Consider the following 14,732-nt stretch of genomic DNA (forward strand, 5'->3'; position numbering starts at 1 on the left):
CGGCTCCAAGGATGCGCGCGGCCGAAACTGTCTCCTGGAAAGCACACTCGCTAACAAAAGATCTCGGCGGAGACGCGCTTCCGCGCGTTTAGCCGAGACCTAAAAATATAACAACAAACACCAATCCCACGCTCACTCAGATACGGGGTTTGCCTCCTGTAACTGGACACTCACGTTGCGGGGATTGCAGTGTCTGCCACCTTACGGAGAACACAAAGACACTGAACTTAGAAGCCGACAGAGTGTGGGAACAGAGATCCCACACTAATTGCAACAGCTGCAATGTCATTTACCTCATCACATGTACCTGTGGAAAACCATATGTAGGAATGACTACTCGTAAGATAAAACAACGCATCTGCGAACATAGAAGCACCATACGCTGCAAGAAAAACATAACTAAACTGACGGAACATTTCCTCACTGCCCACCATACCACCAACGACATGAAGTGGACAGTGATAGAACAATTGCAGCCAGGTCCGAACATACAATCCCGCCTCTTTGAAAAAGAGCAGCGATGGATTTACAGACTTTCCACCCACAAGAAAGGTCTGAATGACAACATTCCGTGGGGTTCTGTGCTTAAGTAACCCCTTAACTCCCAACTGCACCCCGTAGCCCCCACGGACCCTGCTCACATTCTCTGACACCGTGACCATCATATTGCACTATGGCCCATTATAGTTCAAAAGCGCCATCCAACGAGCGCATCTGAAGAGAATATTACCTTGACCATCACCCTAAAAGTTTATAAATATTACCTTGACCATCACCCTATGGTTTATAGCTATAACAAGCACAACCTTATACCAGGGTACATTTTATCCACCCAGTATTACTGCCCGCAATAGATCTCACATTCCGGCCCGCTCGCGCCATTGCGCATGCGCGGCATACTCCGAGTCCTCCAGCAATACTGCCCGTTACAGATCCCTCATTCCAGCCCGCTCATGCCATTGCGCATGCGCAGCATTTTCACAGTCCGTTCGTGCCAGCGCACATGCGCGGTTCTGTTTTCGTCCCTATGACAACAGAGAACTACACAGGCCCCCGTACTGGAGACACGCCTGGCACGTGACCACACCCGGAAGCAACCAGCAGTTAACACCAGCCTCGCGCTGCACGGCACTCATAGCCGAGCAGCGGAAGGTAGATGTAGGTGACAGGCCTATTGCCACGCAAGGAAACTGTAAGTAACTCTTACCTCCCACAGGATCCTGACGCGAACAGATGCTCACCTGTTCCTCAGCGGTTATCTTTTACTAAATTACCCTGAAACAAAAACCCTATACTTAATCACGAGTACAACATTTCTTTACTTAGAATACGTTGTACTTCGTGAAGCACCTACCCCCTGCACGTTGAAGCTTAATAGGGAAATACCACAAGTAAGCCTGCCCTCAGCTACATTACGTTTGTGATTACCTCCATGTTACATGTGTGTGAGTCTTGTCTGTCCCAATTTAAGCACTATAAGCCTCTACTTGGTCTTTGTTCTTGCGCAATCACCGACATCAGTCAATTATGACCTATTTTATTAATAATGTTCAAAATCCGATCCCTATTGCGCACTCCACCATGAGATTTAATATAGACCTAATGCATGCCATTCAGCACGCACCTATAACCTTTGATACAAATGTATCCCAGCCTCCAGGATAAGCGCTCACTCCCACTATATGAGCACGGTTAATATCGTTAGAAGCCATTTTTCCAAACACCACTGTGGTATGCAGCATGTATGCACTGAGAATCTGCACCAAAAGTCTGCACGACGTTACAGGCTAGTAATAAGAATCCGCGCCTGATTCCCTCTTTTATCTATCTTTCTCCACAGGTTTTTACTGACGCTCTACATTTTTTTGAGTGTCTTTCCCAATGGTATATTCTACCACTGGTTGATAAAGGATTTAGGGTAGGGTGAGTCTTTTAGGGGACCCATACCTCCCATTTCCTTTTGGTCCTGATGAATACCGGGGATTGCCCCCATATGGTTGAAACATGTTGACCAATATACCACCAACACATATTTGAGATACGTAGGTCGTAACTCCCCTTCCAGTATCTCACCCTTTATTTTAATATTGTCCAGTTGCTTTTTTCAATAAAATTCATTTATAAAGCCATAACCAGGACAATTTTTAACACTGTATTTTTTCTTATTTTGCACCTACACTTCACAACCTGCTCCACTGTAATCCAGGTGTCGAAGCACACCCTGGTGACGCTAGGCCACCAGGGTGGACCCCGATGATGAAGCATGTCACCACTAGGTGGTGAGTGAGGGTTTTTTTAACAAGGAATACTGATTCCACGTTTGGAAAACCTTCTACCTACTCATCGGGTGATACTCCTTCATTTGTTTCTTGAATATTCGTGACCAGGGGATCAGGAGTATTTCTCGTCCATTTGTGTATGGACCAAATCCCTTACTCTCAATTTTGTTTTTTCGAATTCTCTGTTTGTGTCTGTTTTTCAAGAGTCTTCTTGATACCTTATTGCAGGATCAGGAACAAATGCAACACTCAACCCCCTTACACAAGTTATAGGCAGGAGATTCAAAGGGAAAGTTTTTCACATAACTCCAAACACTTCCACAGCTAATGGGGTGACTCTGCAGCTCACTCCCAGAGTTTCCACCCACCCCTTCTCGTAGAGCCACTAATGAATATAATAAACTATTTCAACCCCACTGGTCAAACAAGCAGGTGAGGCTCAGCAAGGAACCCACCAACCCATTCCAGGCTTTGAGGAGAGAAAACTACATTTCAGACTAAGGCCCTGTTTGAGAGCTTGGCAGACAGGGTACTCGGTCACAAATGCAATGGAGGTCACTGCCCACCAAAGCCTCGGTCCACCAGCCTCATTTAGAGATGGACAGACCTCAAGTGTTCCATCAATGGAGCACTGGTGGCTCCATCAATGGAATATGTCCTTTGATCTCCTGATGGAGTAGGGGGTCGCTTGAGGAAGGACATTATACTATCCATACTATATAGGGTGGACAGGGTAATGCCTGTTTTTCCTGTCCATCACCGCCAGGAAAAACCTGGCAATGGGAGACAAGAACAAGAACAATAACCCCCTCACCCTGGGAGAAAACGCCCAAGTTTACTCTGGTCATCAGTTTTTGGTTTTTCAAAAAATAAATTCTCACATTTTTTTTGAGAAACAAAAAGGATAAGTTACTTACCTGTAATCCTAGTTCTCTTCAAGGGGTATCCTCATCAAAGTCATAAGCACTGAGTATTCCAGCCCATGTGGGGGACCCCGGAAACAATATAAAAATATATATGTAAAAAACACATATATCTCGCTCCACATATATGTATGTACATATATCATTTTTCTCACACCAATGCAGCTCCACAACTGAGGCTAAAACAATGTAAACACATATACATGCACTGCAATTAGTAAGGAAACAAAAAACACATTAGGTCAAATAACCCTTGAACTTTGTGTTTTAATGAGTAAAACCACTCATAAATCCTGAAAATTGCTTATAAATAGACATTGTTAACCCTCAGGCTGCATTGTAAAACAATAGCATAGAAAATGAAACCATTTTCAACAAAAACTGGCACCGTGCCTTTAAGGCAGCCATGACCACAGGCTTCCCATCATGCCTCAGGGGTGACAGTTAGGCCAGTTGTTCTTTGTATAACCCTGAAGACAGGGCTCAACCACAAGATTGTAATAGTACCGAATCTCATTTACCTGGGGAGGCGGGTGGGTTGCTTATGAATTTGATGAGGATACCCCTGGAAGAGAACTAGGATTACAGGTAAGTAACTTATCCTTCTCTTCCAGGGGATCCTCATCAATAGTCATAAGCACTGAATAGAATAGCAAGCCCATCAACCACCTGCAGGTAAATGAGAATACCAATACATCAGCTGTTAAACAGATTCCTCAGGGAGGCCTGGCCCACCTGGGTATCTGCTCTTGTGTCAGAATCTAGACAGTAATGTCTGGTAAATGTATGGACAGACCTCCAGGTCGCCGCTTTACAAATCTCAGACATGGGCACATTATGCAGGTAAGCTGCCGTGGCAGCTCTACCTCTAGTGGAATGCGCTTTAGGGGTAAACCCCAGAGGTTTCTGCGCCAATTGGTAAGCAAGTTTGATACACGAAACGATCCACCTGGAAATGGAACGTTTCGATGCTGCATGACCAGTTCTGATCGATCCATAGTTAATAAATAATTGATCAGAATGTCGAATAGACTTGGACCTGTCCAGATAGAACTTTAAAACCCTTTTCAGGTCCAAAGAGTGTAAAGCCCTCTCAGCTGGAGTAGAGGGATTGGGAAAGAAAGTGGGCAGAGAGATCGACTGATTGTCATGAAAATCTGACACCACTTTCGGCAGGAAAGAAGGGTGCGTTCTGAGCACCATTCTATTCAAATGAAACACTGTATAAGGTTCTTTGGTACAGAGGGCCTGAATCTCGCTCACCCTACGGGCTGACGTAATCGCTACCAAAAAAGCCGCTTTCCAGGAAATATGCTGTAAAGTAGCTTTATGAATGGGCTCAAAAGGAGGGCCCATCAACTTTTATAGTACTAGGTTCAGCTCCCAGGGAGGAGAAGGAGGCCGTACAGGAGGGTACACCTTTTTCAGACTTTGCAGGAAATCTTTTACTGCTGGCAACTGGAAAAAAGAGGTTTGTGAAGGTGATCGCCTATAAGCAGTTATAGCGGCTAAATGCACCTTAATGGAGTTAAACTTCAAACCTGCTTTAGCCAGGTACAACAAGTATGGAAGAACTGCTTCTTCCTGACTCTTCACCGGATTGCGACCATTCTGCATGCACCACATATAGAACCTCTTCCACTTGCATGCGTAAGAATGTCTTGCGGAAGGACGTCGTGCTTCTCTCAGAATGGACATGCAGTCTTGTGGCAGTCCTAGATGGCCATACTGAATGACCTCAGGAGCCATGCTGCCAAGTTCAGTGACGGAAGGTTGGGATGGTGAATCCTCCCGTTCATCTTCGATAACAGGTCCGGCCTGCATGGAAGCCTCTTGTGTGGAGACACTGACAGGTGAAGTAGGTCAGTGTACCACCATTGCCTCGGCCAGTCGGGGGCAATCAGGATCATTGTTGTGCACGAGTGGCTCAGCTTGCTCACCACCTTCGGGATCAGCGGAAGGGATGGAAAGGCGTACACAAATTCCCCTGACCGGTCGATCAAAAGAGCATTCCCTGGTCGATAGAACCTTGAGGCGAAGCTTGGGCATTTACTGTTTACGTCGTCCGCGAAGAGATCTATGGAAGGACGACCCCAAGACTGCAAAATGTCTTCTAGCACTTCGTCGTTGAGAATCCAGTCCTCTCTGTCTTCGAAGTGCCGACTTAGTGCGTCCGCCCTCACGTTCTGCTCTCCTGGGAGGTGGACTGCTTGAACAGACAACTTGCGAGCCAGAAGCCATTGCTAGATGCACTGAGCTTCCAGTGATAGAGTCCTTGAGAGTGTTCCTCCCTGCTTGTTCAAATAGTATATCGTGGTGGTGTTGTCCGTTTGTACTAGAACCACTTCCTCCTGAAGCGAGGGAAGGAACGCTTTGAGAGCCAGGTGGACTGCTCTCAATTCCAGCAAGTTGATGTGGTAGGTGCTTTCTTTGGACGACCACAGACCCTGCACTTGAAGAGGCCCCATGTGCGCCCCCCAGCCTTGCAACGACGCGTCTGTGATGATCGTTTGTGCAGGAGGAGGTTGATGGAAGAGAACTCCCACCTGCATGTTCTGCTTCTTTGTCCACCACGGGATGGAAGATCGAGCTACCTCCGACAAAGTGATCTGATCGTCCCAGCGATCTGATTGCTGGTCCCATTTGTCCTCCAGATCCTGCTGAAGAGGACGCATCCGAAGTCTGGCGTTCGGTACTAAGAAGATGCATGAAGCCATCGACCCTAAGAGGGAGGCTATCTTTCGCACTTTCTGAGTCCTGTTGCGAAGAACTTGCTGGCACTTGAGCGCTATCGAAAACTGTCTCTCCTCCGAAGGAAACACTTTTCCTACCTCGGAGTCTAGCAGAGCTCCTAGGAAGTGAATCTTCTGAGTGGGTTGGGAGACAGACTTGCTGTAGTTGACATGCAGGCCTAGCCGCTGACAAAGTTCTATGCATGTCTGGAATTGATTCCTTACATTGTCTGGAGTTGGACCTTTCAACAGCCAATCGTCTAAGTCTAAGTATGGGTATACGAAGACTTGAAAATACGCATCTTGAAGGTCCATTGAAAACATCCAATCCCCCTTCCTGAGATGCGGATATATTTGATGAAGCGCCAACATGTAGATTGAGTGTTCTCAAGTCCAGAATGGGCCTGTATTCCGCCTTTTGGCCCTTTTTCTGACCAGAAAATGCCTCGAGTATAGTCCTTTCCCCCTTTGAGCCACTGGCACCCTCTCGATGGCTGATTTCTCGAGGAGTGTCGCTACTTCTTTCTTTAACATTTGTAGCTGGTGGCTTGACGTTGATATCGGAGGAACGGGTGGAGGTAGACGATGGAAACGAAGACAGTACCCATTCTGCAGCATAGACAACACCCATTGGTCTTTTGTAATGGCCTGCCACTCTGTCCTGTGATGTGCAATGCTTCCCCCCACTGGAGTGGACAACGGCGCTGGGGGAAGTGAAGACTCATTGCTTCTGCTGAGGCTTATTGAAGTTGTTGCCTTGGCGCTGATTTCCATTTCCTTTGGAATCGCGCTTGCCTTTATATTGCGACTTTTGTTGGCCTTGCTGGTTCTGGCCCTTCTGCCAGTGAGGGGTTTGAACCCTCTGCTTCGAAGAGCCCTTGTTGTCAGAACAGAACTTCTTCCGGAATTCCTTTTTCTTTTCAAGCCCCACGGCTTTAAGGGTGTCTAACTCCGTTTTCATCCATTGCATCTCCTCATCAGCACTCGCCCCAAAGAGAGATGTGCCTGAAAAAGGAAGATTTAGTATTCTGGCTTGAGCCTTGGGTTTTAATGCTGTAAGGCGCAACCATGAGGATCTCCTCCCTGTGATTCCATGCGCATAACCATGCGCAGCCAGCGTTGCTCCATCTGCCGCCGCTCCTTTAATCTGATTGGAGACTTGACTGCCCTCCATCAGAACCTCATCAAAGTCCTTTCTATCTTCCTGAGGAGTTTTGCAGAAAACCTCTGAAGCGAGTCCCACAGAGATCTATCATATCTGCCCAGCAGAGCTTCTGCATTGGAGACCTTGAGGAAAGAAACTGAGGTGTTACAAACTCTTCTCCCCCATGAGTCTTGTACCTTGCTGTCCTTATCCGGCGGTACCGTGGATGAGGAGGCCACCGCATTGGATTTTTTAGCCGCCGCAATGATTACTGAATCTGGTGGGGGATCGGACTTGAGGAACAGAGGATCCTCTTCAGGAGGGCGATATTTCTTGAGAATCCTCGCTGGGACTGGCTTCACCGTCGCCGGAGTCAGGAAGACTTCATTCACTGGATCCATTATACCAGGGACCAACGGCAATAAGGGTATGGGTGCCGTTCTGTGCTGCAGGGTTTCGAAGATGACCGTCGTCACTCCTAGCTTCAGGGCTCCCCTGCCCAAGATGTCTTGGAACGAGAAAATATCCTCAGTTGGAGATACTCTTGAGCGTGGACTGTTTGTTAGGGTCGGAGAGTAATTCCTGTGAGATCGGGTCCTCAATGAACTTGAAGAGCTATGAGTCCGCCTGGACCTAGATCTTCTTCTACTTGAGCGCGTTCTAGAATGAGATCGCTTCCTGTGACTAGATCTTCTTTTACTTGAATGCCCTCTAGAACGAGACCGTTCTTTGCGGCGGGAGGTTTGATCTCGATACGCCCTCAACCGATCTGCCATCTCCTTGTCCTTGGCCCAGTGGTGAAGAGGTCTATACCACCTTGGAGAAAGACGAACAGGAGGAGACTTTTGGGTGCGACCCTTCACTGGCGAACGTGACCGTGGAGGAGGCTGATCCGCTTGATCCTGCTGCGACCTTGCAGGGGACTTTGACCTCTCCCTATCCGAATCGCTGTTTTCCCATCCGAGGATCTGCCACTTCGAGATGCCGAGGAGGATGAGGATAGGCTCACTAGAGACCGTCTAGAGGAAGACCTCGACCGACCTCTCTCTTCTGAGACCCTCCTTCTCTTGGCAGGAGGATCCTGTAATTGAGATTGTTCCACCTCCGCAGCCGATGCTGATCCTGGGGAACCCAGTTGCGACCTAAGGACTTGAGACTGGTCCAATGGTTCACTCTCCATCTCATGCACCACCTGCCTCAAAGGCGACCTCTCCTGTGATCAGAAGTTCACTGGCTGCGAATCGCCCCGCTCCCTGGATCTCCGCTGATCCGTTGACACTCTGTTCATCACCACCCCCTTTTCTGAATCGTTTTTGGCCACTATAGGTGTGGCAGGGTATACTCAGACATGAGTCCCTTTCTCACTACTCCATCAGGATTCAAGCAAGCCGGGCCGAAGACAGCTGAAATGCCAGAAAACGGTCCCCGGTAGCTTGTCTCCTTTCTGGTGAAGAATTGGCTTGGTTGTTTAGTCTGCCCTGTTCCCATGATGCACTGGGCCAGGGACAGACTGATTTGCATATAGCCAGGTTCTGAGCTGGGATGGGGCAGTGAGATAAATAACGGTGATGGATCAAGCCCTGATCTTTGGACTGGGTAAGAGTGGTCTGCTCAATTCAGACACTCTGTTCATCACCACCCCCTTTTCTGAATCGTTGTTGGCCACTATAGGTGTGGCAGGGTATACTCAGACATGAGTCCCTTTCTCACTGCTCCATCAGGATTCAAGCAAGCCGGGCCGAAGACAGCTGAAATGCCAGAAACCGGTCCCCGGTAGCTTGTCTCCTTTCTGGTGAAGAATTGGCTTGGTAGTTTAGTCTGCCCTGTTCCCATGATGCACTGGGCCAGGGACAGACTGATTTGCATATAGCCAGGTTCTGAGCTGGGATGGGGCAGTGAGATAAATAACGGTGATGGATCAAGCCCTGATCTTTGGACTGGGTAAGAGTGGTCTGCTCAATTCAGACACTCTGTTCATCACCACCCCCTTTTCTGAATCGTTTTTGGCCACTATAGGTGTGGCAGGGTATACTCAGACATGAGTCCCTTTCTCACTGCTCCATCAGGATTCAAGCAAGCCGGGCCGAAGACAGCTGAAATGCCAGAAACCGGTCCCCGGTAGCTTGTCTCCTTTCTGGTGAAGAATTGGCTTGGTAGTTTAGTCTGCCCTGTTCCCATGATGCACTGGGCTAGGGACAGACTGATTTGCATATAGCCAGGTTCTGAGCTGGGATGGGGCAGTGAGATAAATAACGGTGATGGATCAAGCCCTGATCTTTGGACTGGGTAAGAGTGGTCTGCTCAATTCAGACACTCTGTTCATCACCACCCCCTTTTCTGAATCGTTTTTGGCCACTATAGGTGTGGCAGGGTATACTCAGACATGAGTCCCTTTCTCACTGCTCCATCAGGATTCAAGCAAGCCGGGCCGAAGACAGCTGAAATGCCAGAAACCGGTCCCCGGTAGCTTGTCTCCTTTCTGGTGAAGAATTGGCTTGGTAGTTTAGTCTGCCCTGTTCCCATGATGCACTGGGCCAGGGACAGACTGATTTGCATATAGCCAGGTTCTGAGCTGGGATGGGGCAGTGAGATAAATAACGGTGATGGATCAAGCCCTGATCTTTGGACTGGGTAAGAGTGGTCTGCTCAATTCAGACACTCTGTTCATCACCACCCCCTTTTCTGAATCGTTTTTGGCCACTATAGGTGTGGCAGGGTATACTCAGACATGAGTCCCTTTCTCACTGCTCCATCAGGATTCAAGCAAGCCGGGCCGAAGACAGCTGAAATGCCAGAAACCGGTCCCCGGTAGCTTGTCTCCTTTCTGGTGAAGAATTGGCTTGGTAGTTTAGTCTGCCCTGTTCCCATGATGCACTGGGCCAGGGACAGACTGATTTGCATATAGCCAGGTTCTGAGCTGGGATGGGGCAGTGAGATAAATAACGGTGATGGATCAAGCCCTGATCTTTGGACTGGGTAAGAGTGGTCTGCTCAATTCAGACACTCTGTTCATCACCACCCCCTTTTCTGAATCGTTTTTGGCCACTATAGGTGTGGCAGGGTATACTCAGACATGAGTCCCTTTCTCACTGCTCCATCATGATTCAAGCAAGCCGGGCCGAAGACAGCTGAAATGCCAGAAACCGGTCCCCGGTAGCTTGTCTCCTTTCTGATGAAGAATTGGCTTGGTAGTTTAGTCTGCCCTGTTCCTATGATGCACTGGTCCAGGGACAGACTGATTTGCATATAGCCAGGTTCTGAGCTGGGATGGGGCAGTGAGATAAATAACGGTGATGGATCAAGCCCTGATCTTTGGACTGGGTAAGAGTGGTCTGCTCAATTCAGACACTCTGTTCATCACCACCCCCTTTTCTGAATCGTTTTTGGCCACTATAGGTGTGGCAGGGTATACTCAGACATGAGTCCCTTTCTCACTGCTCCATCAGGATTCAAGCAAGCCGGGCCGAAGACAGCTGAAATGCCAGAAACCGGTCCCCGGTAGCTTGTCTCCTTTCTGGTGAAGAATTGGCTTGGTAGTTTAGTCTGCCCTGTTCCCATGATGCACTGGGCCAGGGACAGACTGATTTGCATATAGCCAGGTTCTGAGCTGGGATGGGGCAGTGAGATAAATAACGGTGATGGATCAAGCCCTGATCTTTGGACTGGGTAAGAGTGGTCTGCTCAATTCAGACACTCTGTTCATCACCACCCCCTTTTCTGAATCGTTTTTGGCCACTATAGGTGTGGCAGGGTATACTCAGACATGAGTCCCTTTCTCACTGCTCCATCAGGATTCAAGCAAGCCGGGCCGAAGACAGCTGAAATGCCAGAAACCGGTCCCCGGTAGCTTGTCTCCTTTCTGGTGAAGAATTGGCTTGGTAGTTTAGTCTGCCCTGTTCCCATGATGCACTGGGCCAGGGACAGACTGATTTGCATATAGCCAGGTTCTGAGCTGGGATGGGGCAGTGAGATAAATAACGGTGATGGATCAAGCCCTGATCTTTGGACTGGGTAAGAGTGGTCTGCTCAATTCAGACACTCTGTTCATCACCACCCCCTTTTCTGAATCGTTTTTGGCCACTATAGGTGTGGCACGGTATACTCAGACATGAGTCCCTTTCTCACTGCTCCATCAGGATTCAAGCAAGCCGGGCCGAAGACAGCTGAAATGCCAGAAACCGGTCCCCGGTAGCTTGTCTCCTTTCTGGTGAAGAATTGGCTTGGTAGTTTAGTCTGCCCTGTTCCCATGATGCACTGGGCCAGGGACAGACTGATTTGCATATAGCCAGGTTCTGAGCTGGGATGGGGCAGTGAGATAAATAACGGTGATGGATCAAGCCCTGATCTTTGGACTGGGTAAGAGTGGTCTGCTCAATTCAGACACTCTGTTCATCACCACCCCCTTTTCTGAATCGTTTTTGGCCACTATAGGTGTGGCAGGGTATACTCAGACATGAGTCCCTTTCTCACTGCTCCATCAGGATTCAAGCAAGCTGGGCCGAAGACAGCTGAAATGCCAGAAACCGGTCCCCGGTAGCTTGTCTCCTTTCTGGTGAAGAATTGGCTTGGTAGTTTAGTCTGCCCTGTTCCCATGATGCACTGGTCCAGGGACAGACTGATTTGCATATAGCCAGGTTCTGAGCTGGGATGGGGCAGTGAGATAAATAACGGTGATGGATCAAGCCCTGATCTTTGGACTGGGTAAGAGTGGTCTGCTCAATTCAGACACTCTGTTCATCACCACCCCCTTTTCTGAATCGTTTTTGGCCACTATAGGTGTGGCAGGGTATACTCAGACATGAGTCCCTTTCTCACTGCTCCATCAGGATTCAAGCAAGCCGGGCCGAAGACAGCTGAAATGCCAGAAACCGGTCCCCGGTAGCTTGTCTCCTTTCTGGTGAAGAATTGGCTTGGTAGTTTAGTCTGCCCTGTTCCCATGATGCACTGGGCCAGGGACAGACTGATTTGGATATAGCCAGGTTCTGAGCTGGGATGGGGCAGTGAGATAAATAACGGTGATGGATCCAGCCCTGATCTTTGGACTGGGTAAGAGTGGTCTGCTCAATTCAGACACTCTGTTCATCACCACCCCCTTTTCTGAATCATTTTTGGCCACAATAGGTGTGGCAGGGTATACTCAGACATGAGTCCCTTTCTCACTGCTCCATCAGGATTCAAGCAAGCCGGGCCGAAGACAGCTGAAATGCCAGAAACCGGTCCCCGGTAGCTTGTCTCCTTTCTGGTGAAGAATTGGCTTGGTAGTTTAGTCTGCCCTGTTCCCATGATGCACTGGGCCAGGGACAGACTGATTTGCATATAGCCAGGTTCTGAGCTGGGATGGGGCAGTGAGATAAATAACGGTGATGGATCAAGCCCTGATCTTTGGACTGGGTAAGAGTGGTCTGCTCAATTCAGACACTCTGTTCATCACCACCCCCTTTTCTGAATCGTTTTTGGCCACTATAGGTGTGGCAGGGTATACTCAGACATGAGTCCCTTTCTCACTGCTCCATCAGGATTCAAGCAAGCCGGGCCGAAGACAGCTGAAATGCCAGAAACCGGTCCCCGGTAGCTTGTCTCCTTTCTGGTGAAGAATTGGCTTGGTAGTTTAGTCTGCCCTGTTCCCATGATGCACTGGGCCAGGGACAGACTGATTTGCATATAGCCAGGTTCTGAGCTGGGATGGGGCAGTGAGATAAATAACGGTGATGGATCAAGCCCTGATCTTTGGACTGGGTAAGAGTGGTCTGCTCAATTCAGACACTCTGTTCATCACCACCCCCTTTTCTGAATCGTTTTTGGCCACTATAGGTGTGGCAGGGTATACTCAGACATGAGTCCCTTTCTCACTGCTCCATCAGGATTCAAGCAAGCCGGGCCGAAGACAGCTGAAATGCCAGAAACCGGTCCCCGGTAGCTTGTCTCCTTTCTGGTGAAGAATTGGCTTGGTAGTTTAGTCTGCCCTGTTCCCATGATGCACTGGGCAAGGGACAGACTGATTTGCATACAGCCAGGTTCTGAGCTGGGATGGGGCAGTGAGATAAATAACGGTGATGGATCAAGCCCTGATCTTTGGACTGGGTAAGAGTGGTCTGCTCAATTCAGACACTCTGTTCATCACCACCCCCTTTTCTGAATCGTTTTTGGCCACTATAGGTGTGGCAGGGTATACTCAGACATGAGTCCCTTTCTCACTGCTCCATCAGGATTCAAGCAAGCCGGGCCGAAGACAGCTGAAATGCCAGAAACCGGTCCCCGGTAGCTTGTCTCCTTTCTGGTGAAGAATTGGCTTGGTAGTTTAGTCTGCCCTGTTCCCATGATGCACTGGGCCAGGGACAGACTGATTTGCATATAGCCAGGTTCTGAGCTGGGATGGGGCAGTGAGATAAATAACGGTAATGGATCAAGCCCTGATCTTTGGACTGGGTAAGAGTGGTCTGCTCAATTCAGACACTCTGTTCATCACCACCCCCTTTTCTGAATCGTTTTTGGCCACTATAGGTGTGGCAGGGTATACTCAGACATGAGTCCCTTTCTCACTGCTCCATCAGGATTCAAGCAAGCCGGGCCGAAGACAGCTGAAATGCCAGAAACCGGTCCCCGGTAGCTTGTCTCCTTTCTGGTGAAGAATTGGCTTGGTAGTTTAGTCTGCCCTGTTCCCATGATGCACTGGGCCAGGGACAGACTGATTTGCATATAGCCAGGTTCTGAGCTGTTATGGGGCAGTGAGATAAATAACGGTGATGGATCAAGCCCTGATCTTTGGACTGGGTAAGAGTGGTCTGCTCAATTCAGACACTCTGTTCATCACCACCCCCTTTTCTGAATCGTTTTTGGCCACTATAGGTGTGGCAGGGTATACTCAGACATGAGTGCCTTTCTCACTGCCCATCAGGATTCAAGCAAGCCGGGCCGAAGACAGCTGAAATGCCAGAAATCGGTCCCCGGTAGCTTGTCTCCTTTCTGGTGAAGAATTGGCTTGGTAGTTTAGTCTGCCCTGTTCCCATGATGCACTGGGCCAGGGACAGACTGATTTGCATATAGCCAGGTTCTGAGCTGGGATGGGGCAGTGAGATAAATAACGGTGATGGATCAAGCCCTGATCTTTTGACTGGGTAAGAGTGGTCTGCTCAATTCAGACACTCTGTTCATCACCACCCCCTTTTCTGAATCGTTTTTGGCCACTATAGGTGTGGCAGGGTATACTCAGACATGAGTCCCTTTCTCACTGCTCCATCAGGATTCAAGCAAGCCGGGCCGAAGACAGCTGAAATGCCAGAAACCGGTCCCCGGTAGCTTGTCTCCTTTCTGGTGAAGAATTGGCTTGGTAGTTTAGTCTGCCCTGTTCCCATGATGCACTGGGCCAGGGACAGACTGATTTGCATATAGCCAGGTTCTGAGCTGGGATGGGGCAGTGAGATAAATAACGGTGATGGATCAAGCCCTGATCTTTGGACTGGGTAAGAGTGGTCTGCTCAATTCAGACACTCTGTTCATCACCACCCCCTTTTCTGAATCGTTTTTGGCCACTATAGGTGTGGCAGGGTATACTCAGACATGAGTCCCTTTCTCACTGCTCCATCAGGATTCAAGCAAGCCGGGCCGAAGACAGCTGAAATGCCAGAAACCGGTCCCCGGTAGCTTGTCTCCTTTC

This window comes from Lissotriton vulgaris, chromosome 1_1 (genome assembly GCF_964263255.1).
Source record: "Lissotriton vulgaris chromosome 1_1, aLisVul1.2, whole genome shotgun sequence".
Taxonomy (NCBI): Eukaryota; Metazoa; Chordata; class Amphibia; order Caudata; family Salamandridae; genus Lissotriton; species Lissotriton vulgaris.